At 42.1% G+C, this 21,915-nt stretch overlaps 1 long non-coding RNA gene across 10 annotated transcripts in view; it reads left to right on the top strand.

Moving 5' to 3' along the window:
• The window catches only part of LOC146049418 (uncharacterized), a 146,794-nt gene that overhangs the window by 22,461 nt on the left and 102,418 nt on the right, over positions 1-21,915 (top strand). For 3 of the 10 annotated variants that reach the window (XR_014466117.1, XR_014466118.1, XR_014466124.1), the window contains 2 exons: positions 607-690; positions 3,505-3,590. The exons of 4 other annotated variants lie outside the window; for them this stretch is intronic. This is a non-coding gene — a long non-coding RNA (uncharacterized LOC146049418). Of the gene's footprint in view, positions 1-606; positions 691-3,504; positions 3,591-8,424; positions 8,496-21,915 lie in introns of those variants that run through there. 3 more of the 10 variants (XR_014466126.1, XR_014466127.1, XR_014466120.1) reach the window with 2 other exon arrangements.

Raw genomic sequence — 21,915 nt, 5'->3', positions numbered from 1 at the left:
CTAATGAAAGGAGGCACCTCATTGGCTGCTACAGACCACATGACATATGAGACTTTTTGGGCTAAATAGCTAACATGTTTATTGTAAAACAAACTTTGCCTGACCTCTTTATACCATTGCACGTGATATCCGAATGTCAATGCTGATCTTTTAAATGCAACAATAGGAGGAGTGAAAAACCTGCACAGCACTTATTGAGCAAAGCGGAGTCCTAGTTCTTATAAACTCATCTGATCACAAGCAGAGGGAATAAACTGAATTTGGATTGGTCTAAAAATCCCAATCTCTTCCTATCCCTCTATTCACATCTGTACTGTATATAACAGCACGGAACAGTTAAATCTTTTTCCAATTTTTCATGCACCTCTGCGGCAATGTATCTGTGTGATCTGCAGTATCTGAAATTTAGAAATTGCATTTTAATGTTGCCAAAATGAATGTTGAGTCTAGTGTTTTGCAAACAACATAACATTATGCGCAGTATCTTTCTGACTCTTTTCCTGTGATTAAAATTCCTGCCAGTTTGTGATGAATATAGAGTAGGTAAACCTAGTTTGATATTGTCTTGTAGAAATGCATGGCTTATCAGATCTGTTTTGTCACCAGTCTTATGAGCACAGCCGAACAATATACAAGATACACTCTTTTTTCCAATGGAATTGCTGTTGTGTCACCATCTGTCTATTCAAGGTAACTTGATAGCCGCACATAGTGCAAGTGATCACTTTGTGGGCTCAGCCAATATTCCTGCAGCCTATCAATTATCTAGGACTAAGTGACATGAATGAATATCCAGCCTTTATATTAAGTGGGAACCGGTGACATCAATAAGACCACAGCCTATCCAATCACTAGCCTCAAGTTACATCACGGAGAATGCAGATTTTTAGGTACTAGTGACATATTTGAGAACACAGGCTATACAGTCACTAGGAACCAGTGACATCACTGAGAATACAGCCTATGCATTCACTAGGAACCAGTGATATCACTGAGAATGCAGCCAGCCAATCCATTCAGCATGAGCCAGTGACATCACTGAGAATGCAGCTTGTCCAATCACTAGGAACTTGTGACATCACTGAGAATACAGACTTTGCATTTACTAGGAACCAGTGACATAACTGAGAATACAGCCTATGCATTCACTAGGTACCAGTGATGTCACTGAGAATGCAGCCAGCCAATCAATTCAGCATGAGCCAGTGACATCACTGAGAATGCAAGTTATCCAATCACTAGGAACCCGTGACATCAATAAGAATGCGGTTTATCCAGTCACTAGGAAGCAGTGCTATTACAGAGAATACAGACTTTGCATTCACTAGGAACCAGTGACATCACTGAGAATACAGACTTTGCATTCACTAGGAACCAGTGACATCACTGAGAATACAGCATATGCATTCACTAGGAACCTGCATTCACTAGGAAACAGTGATATCACTGAGAATGCAGCCAGACAATCCATTCAGCATGAGCCAGTGACATCACTGAGAATGCAGCCTATCCAATCACTAGGAACCCGTGACATCACTCAGAATGCAGCTTATCTGGTCACTAGGAACCAGTGACATCACTGAGAATAAAATATACACATTCAATGAGAGCCAGTGACATCACCAAGGATGCACGTCTCTAGGATAACTGAGGCACACAATCATATCTTCAGCCAATATTTTATTCTGCCATACAAATGCAGCCATGCATTCTCATATTTTAAATGATTCTATTGCCAAAACATTGCTATTTTATTCATATTTAGTGCATCTTGAGATCCGCGTTTCAATTGGCATTTGTGATGTTCTGGTTACAATGTATCTACACTACTCTAGGGGACATAACACAAACAAATAATATACAGTGTATACTGTATAGTACTGCATAGTATATAGTATTTAGCCACAGGGAGATTGTCACAATGGACAAACAAAGCCAAGTCCTTATTCTTGAACACACCACATGATCTAATAACTTACCCGGGTCTATGCAGACCATATGGCCTCCTTCTGCATGGGAACCCTTGATGCTGGGATCGCTGGGGATTTCTTTTGAAGCAGACGTGTGTGCACTGCGTTGACCTGGCCAGGAGAGGTCTCCAGCTGGTTTGGAAGAACCAGCAGCTGTGTCCAGAATGGAATAGAAATGTAAAGCTATGTGACTCTATCGGTGCTGTCTGCGAGGACATGAACTGATATCCCTGGGGTGTGAGTGGGATAAGCGTGTGAAGTGGCCTCAGAGTTCGTTATGTTTGATTTAGTCATAGTCGATTAGCATCATCCAGATGGTGACAGTGTCCATATTTGTGGCACCTTCCAAGACACATCAAACATGGTCCGTTTTATCTTCCTCTCTCGCCGAGTCTCTGGGATATGTGGTTTTCATACATGGACATTTAAATGTTAAAGAATATAATAAATTAAACGGCTGCAAATGGCACAAGGACGCTGTAGCAGCCAATCTCCAAAACAACATGCTACTTTCAAACACAAAAGTAAGGGGCTCATTTATCAATGAATGATAGAACTGATAGCAGCTGATAAATCTCAATGCTAACTGCCGTGTATTCAGCTCCCAACTGTCCCATGTTCAGCTCCCAGCTATCATGTGTTCAGCTCCGAGCTATCATGTGTTCATCTTCAAAATGCCATGTGTTCATCTCTGAACTGTCACATGTTCAGCTCCCAACTGTCCCATGTTTATCATGTGTTCAGTCCAAAACTGCCATGGGTTCAGCTCCCAACTGTCATGCATTGAACTCCCAACTGACATGTGTTCAGCTCCCAACAGCCTTGCATTCAGCTCCCAACTGTCATGTGTTTATCTCCCAACTGTCATATGTTCAGCCCCAATTGCCATGTGTTCAGTTACCAATTGTCTTGTGCTCATCTCCCAACTGTTGTGTGTTCAGCTCCCAACTGTCTTTCATTCAGCTCCCATCTGTCTTGTGGTTAGCTCTTAGCTTCTGTGTAGCTCCCAACTGTCATGTGTCCAGCTCCCAAATGTCGTGTGTTCAGCTCCCAACTGCCAAGTGTTTGAAAAATGGCTGGCTATCACTTGTTGATAAACGTGCCTTAAGGGAGAGCATTGTTAAAGCGCGGAGTGAGATAAACTGGAGAGATATGAAGTACCAAATCAATCATCTCCTAACTGTAATTTTTCAAACACAGCCTATAGCATGGCCATTAGGAGCTGATTGGGTGGTACTTTATCTCTCTCCATGTTAACTATCTACAAGTTTTGACAAATCCGCTCCCCAAATGACTGTATATGAGACCCCTGCTAACAAACATCTTTGGCGGTGCTAAAAAAAAAAATGATTCTGGGAGAAATGTAGTGCGCTCCACCTGCAGAAGACGTGCAAGCCATTAGTGGACTTGAATTTTAATTCAGTAATGGCAAATGGGAAGAAAAATAGCTTTTGGATGTGACAGCCCGTAGATTCTGAAGGAGGGATAGAAAATAACACTCTCCTTTGTTTTTTTGATGATAACGTTTGATTAGAAATTGGTCAGAGAATCCCAGAGCAGCCGAGAGACCATGAAGGTCACAGTCAAGGACACGGCAGTCAATTAGTATGCAGATCAGAGGTATGGAGTTCAAAGGTATTGTTCCAATTCAATCACATTAGCCAGACCACTAATGAAGAAACAGGATGACCTTAATAAGGAAGACTGAACCACTAGCCTGGAATTAACCGCGCAATGGGAATATATGCCTTTATTTCATTTTATTAATTTTACAAACAAGTGGTCGCGTTGGCTTTTTGCCTTTAGCAGCAAAAATATCTTTGTTGACTTGTATTTCCCGCAATTCAACATGCATTTATAAAACACATTGGATTAAAATAAATGCATTAATTCAACAGTACAGCATTTATTGGATAGTGTTATCTGATTTACTGAAGGAGCATATCTCAGCATCCGTATCTGTAATCCAATGAGTGAAGACCAATCAGAGTACTGGTTTAAAAGAGCCAGTTAGCGAATTAACCAATAGTGTAACTGACTGACTGAGAACACAGCTGGGTCTGTCAAAATATTCCTATTACATGGTTCGTACCTTTACGTGTGTAACTTTATTATTTGCAAGCACAAATTCCTGTGATAAACGTTCACCCCAATTTACCTGAACATGAACAACCTGAATCTATTCCTATATTTTTTTTAAATATTGAGTAACCATATTTTATACAATGACAGCCCCTTCATACTATTGAAAATGTCCCTCCCAAAATGGCCACCACCTCCTTTTCACATTCTTAATAACGGTTTACCCTCAGGTAACGACCATTTTGGGAGGGACATCTCTCTCACAGTGCTCCTCTCTGCAGGGAATATTCATGATTTAAATTTAATAATTTTCTTCAAAGCTTTACGCCTTTCAGGACAATGACAGAACATGCTGTAGACTAGACACCAAGTGTACAATAGATTTTTGTACACAAAAACTTCAGGAGAGAATCTTTTCAGAACAAGGACATCATTGTGCCATACAAGAGTCCTGAGTCCCTGATATATTTTTAATCTCTTATTGAAGGCTTAACCTGGACCTTACTCGCTTGCTCAGAACAAATGTTACCAATTTTTTAAGTAGGATGTAATTCAACCAGCTCGTCGGCACTCCTGTCAAGCCGGAACTATATGCCGCAAAATGCTGACTTTCAGCAATTACAGTGCCAACCTACTTGTCGTCTCTACTACCTTCTGCCCTGTCCTGCAATATAGATACCCTGCTCTGGTCTGCAATATAGATATATACCCTACCCTGGTCTGCAATATAGATATATACCCAGCTGATTGGCTGGATGTTTAACACTCTATATCACCCTTGCCTCATCTCTTTTTTGGGGGGGCTTAATACATCTGCTCCAGAGTTACAATCAGGCGCGTAACTAGATGTTTGTAGGGATTCAGTATTGAATCCCGGCGGTCGGGATCCCGGCGTTCAGAATCCCGACGCCGGAATCCCGACAGCCGAAATGCCGACAAGGGGGGGGGGGCGTGGATCGCCCCCCCCTTGCGGGCTCGCTGCGCTCGCCACGCAGCGGGCCCGGTGCCTCGCTACGCTCGGCACGCTAATTTATTCTCCCTCCAGGGGTGTCGTGGACACCCCAGGAGGGAGAATGTGTCGGTATTTCGGCGGTCGGGATTCCGGCGTCGGGATTCTGAACGCCGGGATCCCGACCGCCGGGATTTTAACTGCATCCCGTTTGTAGGCCCAAAGCAAGTTTGTAAGTGCCCCCATGTACCTCCCAATGGTGAAAAAGTATAAAATACATGTAACTATGACAGGGCTGGTGGCCCCATCAGTTCTGGGCCCTATATATCAGCTGCTCCCCCTTCACCTTTGGAGTAACACCCTGTATATAACACATGTAACTGTGACAGGGAAGATGGCTCCTCTCTGCTCTGGGCCCCATAGCAGCTGCACTCCCCGTACCTATGGTAGCTACACCACTGTATATAACACATGTAACTGTGACAGGGAAGGTGGCCCCATCAGTTCTGGGCCCCATATCAGCTGCCCCCCCCCCTACACCTATGGTAATTACACCCCTGTATATAACACATGTAACTGTGACAGCGAAGGTGGTCCCTCTCAGCTCTGGGCCCCATAGCAGCTGCACCCCCTGCACCTATGGTAGCTACACCCCTGTATATAACCCCTGTAACTGTGACAGGGAAGGTGGCCCCTCTCAGCTCTGGGCCCCATAGCAGCTGCACCCCCTGCACCTATGGTAGCTATACCCTGTATATAACACATGCAACTGTGACAGGGAAGGTGGCCCCTCTCAGTTTTTGGCTCCATAGCAGCTGCACTCCCTGCACCTATGGTAACTACACCCCTGTATATAAAACATGTAACTGTGACAGGGAAGGTGGCCCCTCTCAGCTCTGGCCCCATATCAGCTGCACCCCCTGGACATATGGTAGTTACACCCCTGTATATAACACATGTAACTGACAGGGAAGGTGGCCCCTCTCAGCTCTGGGCCCCATAGCAGCTGCACTCCCTGCACCTATGGTAGCTACAACCTGTATATATAACACATGCAACTGTGACAGGTATAGTGGCCCCTCTAAGCTCTGGCCCCATAGCAGCTGCACCCCCTGCACATATGGTAGTTACACCCCTGCATATAACAAATGTAACTGTGACAGGGAAGGTGGCCCCTCTAAGCTCTGGTCCCATAGCAACTGTACTCCCTGCACCTAATGGTAGCTACACCTGTGTATATAACACATGTAGCTGTGACAGGGAAGGTGGCCCCTCTCAGCTCTGGCCCCATAACAGCTGCACCACCTGTACCTATGGTACCTACACCCTGTATATAACACATGTAGCTGTGACAGGGAAGGTGGCCCCTCTCAGCTCTGGCCCCATAACAGCTGCACCCCCTGCACCTATGGTAGCTACAACCTGTATATATAACACATGCAACTGTGACAGGTATAGTGGCCCCTCTAAGCTTGGGCCCCATAGCAGCTGCACCCCCTGCACATATGGTAGTTACACCCCTGCATATAACAAATGTAACTGTGACAGGGAAGGTGGCCCCTCTAAGCTCTGGTCCCATAGCAACTGTACTCCCTGCACCTAATGGTAGCTACACCTGTGTATATAACACATGTAGCTGTGACAGGGAAGGTAACCCCTCTCAGCTCTGGCCCCATAACAGCTGCACCACCTGTACCTATGGTACCTACACCCTGTATATAACACATGTAGCTGTGACAGGGAAGGTGGCCCCTCTCAGCTCTGGCCCCATAACAGCTGCACCCCCTGCACCTATGGTAGCTACACCCCTGCATATAACACATGTAACTGTGACAGGGAAGGTGGCCCCTCTCAGCTCTGGGCCCCATAGCAGCTGCACTCCCTACACCTATGGTAGCTACACCCTGTATATAACACATGTAACTGTGACAGGGAAGGTGGCCCCTCTAAGCTCTGGGCCCCATAGCAGCTGCACTCCCTGCACCTACTGGTAGTTACACCCCTGTATATAACACATGTAACTATGGCAGGGAAGGTGGCCCCTCTCAGCTTTGGGCCCCATAGCAGCTGCACTCCCTGCACCTATGGTAGTTACACCCCTGTATATAACACATGTAACTGTGACAGGGAAGGTGGCCCCTCTCAGCTCTGGGCCCCATAGCAGCTGCACCCCCTGCACCTATGGTAACTACACCCCTGTATATAACACATGTAACTGTGACAGGGAAGGTGGCCCCTCTCAGTTCTGGGCCCCATAGCAGATGCACCCCCTGCACCTATGGTAGTCAGGGCAGCCATTAGGGGGGGACTGCGGGATCTCACAGGCATTCCAGGTGTTCGAGAAAGGGAAAGGGGGGGTGAGAGCCTGTCTATTATGTTAGTCTTGGGACCCAAACTTCTGATGTTAGCTACACTCCTGTGTAAAACGCATGTATGTTACATGTGGAAGTTACGCCTTTGGTTACAATACTTACATATAAAATTGACAGTAGACGGCTTTCAGCTTGACCACAATTAGCTGTAAGTACTGTAGCTGCACTAATTCCAGGAGTTGGGAAGATCCTGCTATGGGGCTCAGATTTGTACCTAATAATAATAATAATAATAATAATAATAATTATTATTATTATTATCATTAATGTTGCATGCAGGGAACATAATGCTAAAATACTGAGCCACATTATTTTTACCCTGCGATCGCGCCCCCTTCCGAACTCAGTTGAACCCCACTGCAGGGCAACATGAGTTTCCTGAGGTGCAAAATTGCACCCCCTGTCTTAATTACTATTTAAATCCTGGGACTCAGGATAATGCAGTCTTCTCTCTGTGTGATATTGGAATGTTCCCATTAATGTTACATAACAAGTCACAGTGGACCGATGCAGTAACATTCTTATGACATTCATTTTTATGTTGCCAGTAGAGGATGCCCCACACTAAATGATGCCCACAAGTCCTAACTCCACGTCTGTATCCATAGTGCAGAGATCACATGAACAATTACCACAGCATTTATGAAATGAATACGCATTGCATAAAATGATTGATTCTATGATTGTATACCTTCTGGTCTGTGTTCCTAACTTTATATTTTTGGTTATTTATGATGTTCCTGGTAGAGTTATTATACAGGGGGAATTAATATTTGTTTTGCACTGTTACATCCTGTGTGTGTGTGTTTTAGATTATTTTGTTTTAATCTGCAGATACCCAAATCTTACCATTTCCGACAAGTGCACAATGAAACAGACAATGCTGTGGACTTCATTTTGCCTCTAGGGTTGCTGTGTTTTGGGACAGAGATCCTGGTTTTATGATGGAATAACATATAGAGACAATATTTGAGTTCAATTTTTGATATCATATAAATAGGAAAAGATTTGACCCATGAAGGGTGATTTTTTATTTTCATTTTCATTTTAGATATTTCTACGGAAAACTAAAGAAGAATTCTTTGGAGTCCTCGGTGAAAGGGATTATTATCTCTTTGAGTGGCAAGTGAATTTGTAAAAATAGGTGTAAATAATTGCCAAGCAATCATTTGTATTCATCACAATGACCTGTAATGTTTACCTTACATAGGAAATATAACCTTTTTCACAAAACATTTTTTATTTGAATTGATATAACAAATGTGAGCGGCGCTGGGTATTTTTAGAGGATATTTTGAACACCTCTCACAGAGATGTCGGCACTCAAAGAGTTAAGTGATTCATCGAGGCCGGATTTCATAGGTTATACATCGGTTATGGGCGTAACACAAAATGATTATTATTTTACTATTATAATTTTTAGGGGGGGGCGGGGTTTAAACGTTGCTGTTTTAATTTGCATCTTAATTATGAAGATTACTTTCACCGTTTCCAATTAAAAACAATTAGCGATCTGTTAAAATAAAAAATAAATAAAAAAAACTGCAAGAAGCTGAAACGTGCTATTTACAAATAATTTGTAGTTAATTATTTTGGTAGTACAGTCGCCGAGATCACACGTAACTATTTCACTGCAGGAATCCGGCGTTCCACTTTTTTTTTTTTTTTTTTTAACGTGCCGCTTCCCAAACAAAAAGTCATCGAATATTTAGTTTCAATAAATCTAGAAGTTCTAAAAGAGAAGGAGATGAAGTTCTTACTGTGTTATAAATGTAAGTGCTTTTTTTTCTATAATAAAAGGTGTTTAAAAGGTTCTCTACAGCTTTAAACAGAATTACAATTTACTTCTTTCAAGTGTCCAGGCCATAAATTCTTCTCAATTCCCTCTCTCTCTCTCCTTGTCGGAATTAATGAGATCAGATTTGATCAGGGCAGTGATGTGTTCAGTGCCAAATCACACAACAGCGCCCGTGCTGTAATGGAATTTGCATCTAATGCATACATAAATCAAACATCTTTCTGGACATTTTCATATGCATAATGTCATTTCATCCAGTTCCCTCTCTCGGCAGAGGGGGTGATTTTTTTTTCCTCGGCGAGAAAATGACTTTTTCAAATGCTTTCATTTTATTTTTTTCGCTGACTACAATCCTGGAGAATGCGCTCGGTCGGAGAGGCTTTTGGGGTGAGGTTGACAGCTCCTTCTCCAAGAAGGGGTCCTTCACATTTATCATGCGTCTTCCTCGGGGCTTTGTTATGCAAATGTGGCTGAAATTGACGATTCCAAAGTGCTTCATTTCGGTTACTTGGCGGTTGGAGATGGTAGATAAAAAGAAAGTGACAAGACGTACTGATTGCCCTCAATGCTTGTAACCCTCTTGCTAACAAGCCTCCATATTGTTAAAAAATTCCCATTGTTACCGGGATGCCAGCACCATTATGCGGGCCTTGCAAATCCCCGATTTAAATATTAACCCTTTCGCCGCTGCTAAATCAATTGCCAGTGTATATGCGCCCAGTGATTACATCGTTATTCCTACGAACAGCTGCAGCGCGTAAATTTTTTTTTTAACACACTCATCAATTATGTATAGCTCATTATTACAGGGCTTTCATCATTTGACATGGTGTCTGTGTGTGTGTGCGTGTATATATATATATATATATATATACACACACAGCTATATTATAAATATATAGATATATATATAGATAGATAGATAGATAGATAGATAGATACAGTAGCTAGTACTGAGAATGAGGAGTAATAGTTGACACTGACTGTTATTGTTGTTTAATGAACTCCTTCCTTCTCGTATTAATAGAGAATAATTTTCTATGTAAAACATTTTCATTTACTATGATTAGGTGAGGGGCGGGTCTGGGCTTCTAGTGCGTACAGTATGATTGGTAAGACATTAAGATAAGTTATTTCAAAATTCTATTAACCAATTAAACTCCCTCACTTGTTTCCAAGCGTAAAACAATGGAAACGTCCTTCTCATCTTACACGTTTTAAAATATATTTCAAATAAATATACATTTTTTTTGTTACAATTGTAATTAGAATACTGTATTTGGACTGAAATATATCTATAGTACTGTATAACTACTTATTACAGTATCTATCTATCTATCTATCTATCTATCTATCTATCTATCTATCTATCTAATATCTATCTAACGCATATGTATTGAAGTTATATTTACAGTATCTACAGTATCTGCTGTATACATATATCCCATATCTATCTAATAACTATATCTGTGTCATATCTTTCTATCTCATATCTATCTATCTAAATATTTATTTATCTATCTATCCCTATTGGCTATCTTTCTATCAATATTATATCTATCTATCTATCTATCTATCTATCTATCTATCTATCTATCTATCTATCTCATATCTAACTATCTTCTATCTTTCTATCTATCTATCTCATTCCAATCTGTCTGCCTATCTATCTAAATATTTATTTATCAGTCTTATTCCTATCTGTCTTTCTATCTATCTATCTATCTATCTATCTATCTATCTATCTATCTATCTATCTATCTCATTCCTATCTATCTATCTATCTATCTATCTATCTATCATCTATCTATCTATCTATCTATCTATCTATCTATCTATCTCATATCTAACTATCTTCTATCTTTCTATCTATCTATCTCATTCCAATCTGTCTGCCTATCTATCTAAATATTTATTTATCAGTCTTATTCCTATCTGTCTGTCTATCTATCTATCTATCTATCTATCTATCTATCTATCTATCTATCTATCTATCTATCTATCTCATTCCTATCTATCTATCTATCTATCTATCTATCTCATTCCTATCTATCTATCTATCTATCTATCTATCGATCTATCAATCTATCTATCTATCTATCTATCTATCTATCTCTTATCTAACTATCTATCTATCTATCTATCTCATCTCTATATATCTATCTCATCTCTATCTATCTACCAATTTACCTGTCTTATTTCTATCTATATAATTTCTTTCTATCTATATAATTTCTTTCTATCTATCTATCTATCTATCTATCTATCTATCTATCTATCTACCCATCCATCCATCTATAGACACTCACATACTGTACTCTAAGAAGAGGCCTACGTCTCCCAGAAGACAAAGAGGGAATGGTCAGGTCCCGCATTGAGCAGCCAGTTAAATGAATATTGCACATTCTCTCTGCATCATTGATAATGCAAACACGCTAATCTGGTTAAAAGGGGAAGCTCTTAATATGCTGAGAGATGAGGATAAATCTAACGGCTGCAGTTGAAGCCTTAGACCTCTCTAATGTGTATCCTACAGGGCAATTTTACTAATAGGCTCACACTGAAAGAACTCCCCTTAAAGGGGAACACAGGGGAAGGCAGCCTGGGGAGAACATTCCACATTTATTTGGTTCATTGCGTGGGAAGATTTGGGAGGGGGGGGGGGGGGGTGATTGCTTTAAATTAAGATGTAGAGTTAATTTTTGGAAGTCTTAATTGTAATAAAATACACATTTAGTCAACTTATGTTTACATAGTATAAGGCCCTCGAAAGCTAACATACTTGGTGATCATTCATATGTACAAAAAACAGGTGGCAGTTAACCCTAGATTTTACATGTAAATGTAGGGATAGCCAGGACTATGGGGAGGTCTACCAGCTGCCATTACTATAGTAGGGTTGGGACTCCATCCTGTTTGAAATACCAAAGTTCTCTCAATGCATACTGAGCTATGTTCTGGAGTTGGTGGCATCTGCTCAGTGGACCGGTTCTCATGCACTCCTTGGGAGGTGGTTGTATTAGTTGGCCTGGGGAGGTATTTGCATCAGTTGGTGGGTTCTATCTCCATACTGGGCAGGTGGTTACTTCAGTTGGCTGGTTTTCACACTATCCTCGGGAGGTGGTTGCATCAGTTGGCCGGTCCTTTCACCATAATGGGGAGGTGGTTGCATCAATTGTCCTGGGGAGGTGTTTGCATCAGTTGGCTGGTTCTCACACCATCCTGGGGAGGTGGTTGCATCAGTTGGACGGTCCTTGCACCATCATGGGGAGGTGGTTGCATCAATTGGCCTTGGGAGGTGTTTGCATTAGTTGACCTGAGGAGGTGTTTGCATCAGTTGGCTGGTTCACATGCAATTATGGGGAGGTGGTTGCATCAGTTGGACAGTCTTTACACATATCATTTGGGGGAGGGGGCATTGCATTAATTGACCTGAGGAGGTGTTTTCATCAGTTGGCTGGTTCTCATGCAATTATGGGGAGGTGGTTGCATCAGTTAACCAGTCTTTACACATATCATTTGGGGGAGGGGGCGTTGCATTAATTGACCTGAGGAGGTGTTTTCATCAGTTGGCTGGTTCTCATGCAATTATGGGGAGGTGTTTGCATCAGTTAGTCAGTTCTCATGCCATCATGGAAAGCTGGTTGCATCAGTTGGCCAGTCTTTACACATATCTTAGGGGGGGGGGGGGGGGTTGCATTAATTGGCCTGGGGATGTGGTTGCATAAGATAATGATTCTCTGGCAATTCAGTTGCAAGGTTCTCCCGCCATCCTGGGGAGGTGCTTGTCCAGTTGGCCGGTTCTCATACACTCTAGGGCTGGGTACCATGAACCCACTCTGCTATTATATTGACACCTCTGAGGATCTCATGTGTCCATGTATTGTATGTCCCCACGGACGTAATCAGAACTTTGTTGGCCCAATAGCAACATATTTAAAAGGCCTCTTTCCCAATACTTCTTGAGAGAGACTTCTTTGCAGCAGTTACTGTAGTCATTTTTTGCCCCCATAAAGTGCCATAGATCATTTTCAGAACCATAGCAGTAGCCTAGTTTATTTTATGACCCATCATAGTTCCCTAGTTAACATGATATCCCATTTTAGGACTGCCAGTTCACATTATGCCGCACAGTGGTCAATATCCACAACATGACAGTGTTCCCATCTCATATTATGTCTCATTCCAGTGACCCCTGACCAATTTGTGCTATATTAAAGTGTGCAGTTCATATTATGCCGCACACCAGTGCCTCCTTCTCATATTGCACCACATTAAAGGGCCCCAGATCTTGTTAAGTAGCATTATAGTGCTCTCCATGTTACAATGAGCAGATCAGATTATGACATACAGTATTACAGTGGATTCCAGTTCATATTGTGCTACATTACAGCACCCTCTTCACTTCATTAGAACAACTACACAACCCTCTCAATGACAATGTAATGTTAAATCTAAGAAATATAAATGCAACTTCATTACCGGGACCCAAGCCTCCTAATCCTATAGCCCCCATTGCACCCTCTATAGGTACATCCAGGGGTGTCCCATTGTTTGTTTCTGTAATTATGAAGGCAATTTGGAAGGAATGGTCTTAGATTTCATTTTCTATACCTTACAATCTTTGATAAAGCAACAGGACTGTCAGTCATCAGGGAATATACTTGATGCAATGATGAGACAACTATCTGATCAGTTCACACTGGAGCAAATGTTGGGGTTTACCACTGACCAGTGATGCAGTTCGAGAGCAGATTCATCACTGAGGTCTTTCAGTGTATAACATGTCCTGTGTTACATATTGCAGACTCACTACGTCACGTCTGATCACTCCAATGCCAGTATCACATGAGCTTAGGAGACAGGTGAGAACTCATTGGTCTCATCTTCTCCACTCTGATTGGCTGTGGCTCAGAACATTTCCAGTAACATCCCCATTCTCTCACTCAGACATTGTTTGAACATGTTGCATTCATTTTTTAAGATGAATATATATATATATATATATATATCCATCTCTCTCTCTCTCTCTCTCTCTCTCTCTCTCTCTCTCTCTCTCTCTCTCTCTCTCCCTCCCTCTCTCTCTCATATCTATCTCACATTCCTATCTATATGTCTCTCTAAATATTTATCTTTCTATCTATCTATCTATCTATCTATCTATCTATCTATCTATCTATCTATATCTATCTACCATATATACTCGACACGAATATAAGCCAAGGAACCTAATTTTACAACAAAAAACTGGGACCCTCACTCGAGTATAAGCTGAGGGGGGCTTTTTCAGCATAAAAAATGTTTTGAAAAAGTATGCTTATACTCGAGTATATATGGTATCTATCTATATATCTATCTATCTCACATTTCTATCTATCTATCTATCTATCTATCTATCTATCCTTGTGTACGCTGCAGAGAAGTTTTGCAGACACTGAGATGGGGCACTATCTATACATATGGTTCCTACTAATCCGGGGGATGTAAGAATGTAATAGAAGAAATGCTATTAACCCCTTCACTACAGCTTATTAGGGGAATGGAGAATTTAAGCTACGGGGAGAGATTAAGCAATTTGGGACTATTTACATTAGAAAAGAGACGTTTAAGAGGGGACATGCTCAACATGTACAAGTATATCAAGGGCCAATATAAGGAACTGTCACACACCCTCTTTTCTACTAGAAAGGAATCTAGGACGCGAGGGCATGAGTATAGATTAGAAGAAAAAAGATTTCATTCAGCTAGTAGAAAGAATTTCTTTACGGTCAGAACAGTCAAACTCTGGAACTCTCTTCCCAGAGAGGTGGTAACGGCTGGCTCATTAAATACGTTCAAGGCAAAGTTGGACAAACATTTACTGGAGAAAAACATCCATGGGTACAAATAAGAAATATAATTTGTCTGTAAAATACCAGAACCTACCAAATCAGCAATGGCTATCTATACCAGGTTGAACTAGATGGACGCAAGTCTTTTTTCAGCCTTACCTACTATGTAACTATGTAACTATGTAATACCTGGCGCGCCTGCGTTTTTACAAACACACCCAGAAAATGCTATGTTTCCTCCTCTAAACCGCTTCCTGTCAATCAAAATGCGGTTACTAAGCAACTTCTATGCCTAGGAATATTTTTTTACTAATTGACCCCGCTCATGCGCAATGCGATTGCTGCACATTAGCGGTCCATGCTGAATGAGGCCCAAAGTGCTGAAATAAATGCTTTGCCAAGAGGATTATATATAATTTATTATTATTTTTATCCTTTATCTATATAGCGCCATAGGGTATCCGCAGCGCCCAATCACAATGCTCTTAAACAAATAAGCTAAACAGTGACTTACAGTTGTAAACAATAGATGACGAGAACAGGGTTTATTTATTAATTAACTGTTTCTTCTATAGCACACACATATTCCGCAGCACTGTACAGAGAATATTTGAACACTTACATCAGTGGTGGGGAACCTCAGGCCCGGGGGCCGTATGCGGCCCCCGTAGCCGGTCTGAGTGGCCCTCCTACCCACCCGGCAGCTTTGCCGGGAGACAAGTACAGGGGACTTTTTGCGAGAGGTCGGTAGTTCTTGCGAGATTCCTCTTAATCAGGGCTGGGCAATTGTGGCCCTCCAGATGTTGATGAACTACACATCCCAGCATGCCTTGCATCAGTTTCAGCATGGCCACATGGCAAAACTAATGCAAAGCATCCTGGGATGTGTAGTTCATCAACATCTGGAGGGCCGCAATTGCCCAGCCCTGCTCTTAATTAACAGCAACCAGAGACTGTCAGTCCTATTCAGTAAGAGAAATTTTTACATATGGCCCCCGAAGGATTTTTCCACCATACAATTGGCCCTTGGCACAAAAAAGGTTCCCCATCCCTGACTTACATCAATCCCTGTCCCAGTGGAGCTTACACTCTATATTCCCTACCACATGTACATGCGCACACAGACATTTTAGGGTTACTTTTGTTGTAAGTCAATTGCCTACCAGTATACTTTTGGATTGTGGGAGGAAACCAGAGTACCCGGAGGAAACCCACACAAGCACGGGGAGAATATACAAACTCCACACAGTTAGGGCCATAGTGGGAATCAAACCCATGACCTCAGCATTGTGAGGCAGTAATGCTAATCACTACACCATCCATGATGCCCATAGTATATAACCATAGGTGTATCATTAGACGCCGCTGGAATAAGTATGAGGTTGGCAGAAAACCACAGGATTTGGTGCCACCAAAAGTGGATTTAGTAAGAGAAGTCAAAAGCGGATGGGAGAAGAGGGCCCTGTCCATCAGAACTTATTCTACATTCTAAAGGGAAGGCGCATTGTTACAGTGGAGAGAGAGAGAGATCCCATGTTGGGGTCGAGCATATTAGGCAACAATCTCAAGTAGCATTATTTTACTTTAAATCCTCCAATTCATTATACAGTCATTTATCATTTCCTTTCATTTTTTTGTTCACTTATATTTAAAAACAAGATAATAGCCGCCAGCATCTCCGGTATTGCAGAGACCCATGGCAGCAAAAACAGAAGACCTGGTTGCAATCCAAGGCCCATTGCACCAAGCTGGAATATCCAGCTCACAAGTAGGTTCTAAACAAGGTACAAAGGGACTCATTTAGCCCTGATCACTGGGCTGCGATTCTTTGGCCCAGCGGTCAGGTAAATGCCGTCCCACCACAGTCTCCCCCCTGCCCCTGTGTATGGCTGGGAATATGTTCTCCGCCGTACACATAGGGGGAAAACCATTCACAATCACTCACCATCTAATGGATTTCCCCCATGTTCGCAGCCGGTGAGTATGTGTAGCGTTATTCGGCCATGCAATGGCCGTGGGGAGAAGAAGGCCGCCGCTATCAGCAGCCCTCCCTGCCAACGGCCGGGCAACTCCTACATTTTCCCAGGCACCCCACAAAACGCCGGCTTGTCTCTCAACTTGCGAAGTCCAGCAACGGCTAACCATCTCTGGCTGTTATCGCATGGACGGCTCACGCATGCGCTCCGCGCACATGCGCACCGCGCACATGCGCGGTTGTTCCATAATCACTCATTCGTAACCGAGTTTGGAGCCACAGTTATTTGTAAATAGTCAGGAGTAGAGATGGGTCATTCGCGAAGGAAGCGGGTCTTTTGAACGGATCCCATAAAAGACAGGGAGCCGCCGATCCCAAAAAGGTGAACCGTCGTTCTTTTACTTTCAGTTTCGTTTTTCATTACAATGCATTTGCCTGAGCTCAGCACTGCCCCCTGTGGCAGCTGAGATGTACTGACTCCGGAGACCGAGTACAGTGCTGCGACTGCAAGTAAAATAAAGAATAACAAGGCTGCTGCTGCTAGGGATGGCCATCAGTGCAGACGTCATCGATGGTTGCCATCAATGGCGATTCTGCACCCAGCCATCGATCAGTGTTTTAGTCGGTTATGTATGTTCTTATTTGTTCAGCTCACTGTTTTAAAAAAAAAAAGAAAAAAAAATGGCAATAAATGATTGTAAAACAAATTATGCTTCTTTATAATCAAATTACCCCTTCTTTCAAAGCGAACCGATGATCCGCGTAAAAGATCCAGATCTTTCCACGGACTGATCTGCTGGATCCCAGCTCTCGTTAGTGACCCGTTTTGCCCATCTCTACTGAGATCTGCCTCCGCAGGCGCATTACCTGTGGTAAGCGGGTGCCCCTACCTGTTGCCATTTAAATTACCAGTTACCTTATAGCGAAGCCTTGGCAGATCCAGCATCATTGTGAGAGACAGGCTGTCATACCACAAGTGCACTGCCTACTGCTCAAACTGAGAGGCTTGGCAGCTCTGCAAACAGTAACTAGGTTTGAGTTGTTTTGATTACAAGTTAAACAGAAAATCCTCGGCGAGGGCCAGTCTAAATGTGCAGAGATTTTTTGGCTGACTACGCGCAGGTATTTCAGTCAATTTTCCTTGGCTCCGACAAAGCACAATTCCAAATCCTGCAGCAGCCGAACAATTATATCTAAATAACTCTCACGCCGTTCTGGTAATAAGATACATGGCACGACAGTGCGAGTGAAGTACTTACTGGATGGCGGAAGACGGAGGTTTTGTTTCATTGCCGTCTTGCACCCTTCGTTTTCCATTATCCTGCCTCCGCCAGTGATCGTATGGTACAAGAACCTGTTATAAGCACCTTCAGCGGGAGAGAGGGAATTGCCACTTTGGTATTTTATTCATTTTCTCCTGAAATATGAGCAATCTAATAAGGAGAAGAGTTTTATATCATACAGCAATGTTCTCCTGTAGCAATCAAATCTCTTCATGAGACCAATGTAGCTTACAGTAAATACGATTTTACAGACACAATATCTTATATGGAGACATAGAATTTGATGACGGATAAAAATCTATCCTCAGCTTGCGCTGAAGCTATCCCGCCTGCTCTTAGAACCTCGTTGGTCTTATTATTCTGTGCATACCCTAAGGAGGTAGTTTACCGAGCACCAGAGACGCTGCCTGCCGCCCGTCCGAATGTCCGCCACCGCCGCCGAATCCCTTGTTTACATGCGAGGGGATGTGTAATGAATACTCATCCCCTCGCATGTCTCAGCTGCAGAAGACATTCTTCGATGAGCGGGGACCATCAAGTGATTTCTCCTGGCTTTGCAGATTTTCACAAGCCCATAAGAACAAAAAGAGGGTTTAGAGCAACAGGTCCCCTTTTCTTGGTCAGGGACGGTCCCTTCTAGATGTACGGACTCAAACAGGGCCTTAGCTACAGCCGCATCTCCTGACCCCTCTGTATCCTTCCCCTACCCCTTCCATTACTAATACAACATTCAGCTTTGTTATTTAGTCAGACTGTATTTTATTATATTTCAAGATGCTGACATTTCAGGATTTAAACACATCACCTTTGGCAGTGCAGCCAGACACTCTATTCACTGAACTATCTGTCCTTGCATAGAAGGCTGTATTTGAAGCTCACATCGTACTTTGTAACAACAATGATCAGCATTGCAGCTGGGCAGATCTAAGTAGTGTGTGTCTGCATGGGACTGGAGCTGGGGCTGCATGGAACTGGAGGTGTGGCTGCATGCTACATAGATCTGCTCAATTCCACTCAATTGTTATTGGAAAAATGTTGTGTGGCAATTCGTTTTCTGGCACCAAAAAGTCTTCTTACGTCTCTGCCAATAAGGAAATGCGACTTTGCTGGAGCATTGGAGGGATCATGGCATCCCCCATATTGGGCAATAACACAACCCAATTGAGTAATAGATCTGCAGTTTAGCGTAAACATACACAAAGCTGCATTTTTTTAGGGTTTCTGTTTTTACTTTGTACAGTAACTTAGCATGCACATTTCTCTTCCGCAAACTTCCCCAGTTTCAAAGCCTACAAAAGTGGGGCGGTACGACCTCTTTCAGATAGGAATGGCTTGAGTTCAATTATTAGATGTGCTGTAACTTCAAAAGAGAGGAAGCTCAAGCTGCCAAAATAACCCGGCAATGAATGAATCCGAAGGGCATAAATAATTGCCCCTTTAAAAAATTGCCCGAGATTGTCCAGCATCTCATATACATCCAGAGATCTCAGACTCAATTATATCCTCTCAAAGAGGGCAATAACCTTCGCTAATAGCAAGGTTCCTCGCAGGTCACCCTTTACCAAAAGTCCTTAAAATCCCCTCTTTCTACCCCCCCTGCAGTGTAATCCAGCATCGACCAAGGAAACATTTAATTAGGACAACCATACTGTCCTTTTTAACTGAGGCACTCAGTTAAAAATATATATTTTCCAATATATATTTTTAATTTCAGGTTCCTTACTAAATGCCTTTGAATTTTACAGTAGAATCCTTAATATATGTCTTTTAAAGTCCTCAATATATGTATTCAATTACCTGGCAGTATCCTCAACATACCTCTTTAAAATATGTCTTCAAAGATATGATGGACTCATCAATATACCTTTTCATTGTCAGGGTGGTTCCTAAAGGACACAAACTCTGCCAATCACTGTCCGCATAAGACCATGATATATATAATATATATATGTCAGTGTCCGTGTGACTCCGAAACACTGCCATCTGATGGCAGCACGTGAAAATACATCTACTAGCTTTGGAAGCATTTGCTTTGAGCAGTCTTACACTGCCATCTGTTGAAAGCAAGTGAACCTACATCTACTAGCTATCGAAGCATCAGCTTCAGACGGGCTTACTAGTAACATTAAAACGAGGCAAGAAATAATTTGTATGTTTTATTATATATGTTTTATTATATATTACATTATCAGACAAGCCTGACAACGACAAAGAAGAAATGACGGCACAATCTGGAAATATTATTGCATGTTTCTATTAGTAACTGTAGAGGTCCAATCGGAAGTTCCATTATGTGTAATTGATTCTAAGTATGTCTATTGTTACAATAATGCATGAGGTGTGAAATACACTTGCAATAACGTACAATGTGTGGATCAATGCGGTGTATTACTATAAGACTAAGTACAAGGAATCAGCTATAAATACATGCGAAAGCCATTAGCTTCCACATAAATGTAAGAATCTCATAACAGAACATGTAAAGGGATAAAAAAAAAATCTGTAAGTGTGTTATATGCATTAGTTATTACGGCTTGTCTTGTAAAATTAAAGCTTTATGTTCAAAACGACATTATTCTTACATTTTTTTTCTTCAGTAATAGTTTTCAACATATCTGACTAGTTTTGTATTGTTACTATTACCGTTAGTAATAGTAATACAACATAATAATAATAATAATAATAATAATAATAATAATAATAATGTAATATTGATAATAATGTAATAATAAAAATAATTTTATTTATTTACAGTTTCTTATATAGCGCAGCAGAATTTGCTGCGCTTTACAATTGTAGACAGTGATAGACACACTGGGTAACAACAGACAGACTTGGAGGTTAGAGGGCCCTGCTGCAAGCTTGCAATCTATAAGGACATAGGAGGGAAATACCAGTAATTGCATCGCAGGCACCAGTAATAACATAGCAGTCCCATCAAGTTACAAGTCAAGAAGGGAAGCTATAGAGGGTTTTCCGTGTGGAACTTAAATATGATAGGCTTGCCTGAAGAGGTGAGTTTTCAGGGAACGCTTGAAAGTTTGGAGGCTATTGGAGAGTCTTGTTGTGCGTGGAAGAGGATTCCATGGGGTGGGAGCAGCCCGATGAAAGTCCTGTAATAGTGAATGGGATCTAGTGATCCGTGCAGAACAAAGACACAGATCTTGTGCCGAGCGGAGTGGTCGAGATGGGAGATATTTTGTGATAAGTAAAGAGATATATGCTGGTGCAGGACCACAAGCATTTTGTATAAGGGATTATTCCAGATTTTGGAATATTTTTTTTTTACATACTCATCTGGTCCTCTGGCGGTCCCCTGATGTCCATGTTGTTCCCTGGTGTCCATGGCAACCATCAGATTCGTCTTCAGTGGCATCCCCGGTCCAAAGGATGCATTGAACATGTGTGCGGGTGCGCCAGTGGTGTCACCATCACACCTGCGCAATGCATCCCGGGGATGCCACTGAAGACGAATCCGATGGTTGCCATAGACACCAGGGGACAGGGGGATGAGTATGTAAAAAAAATTATTCCAAAATCTGTCAATGAATCCAATGGCCGCCATGGACACCGGGGGACGAGGTGAGTATGATGAAAAAAGGTACGGTGGGGGGGGGGGACCAATAAAACCTCAACATATTCTGAAAACCAACAG

This window comes from Crinia signifera, chromosome 12 (assembly GCF_055691185.1).
Source record: "Crinia signifera chromosome 12, ASM5569118v1, whole genome shotgun sequence".
Taxonomy (NCBI): domain Eukaryota; kingdom Metazoa; phylum Chordata; class Amphibia; order Anura; family Myobatrachidae; genus Crinia; species Crinia signifera.
The sequence above is the reverse complement of the archived record's forward strand: the minus strand, read 5'-3'. Positions and strand labels throughout refer to the sequence as shown.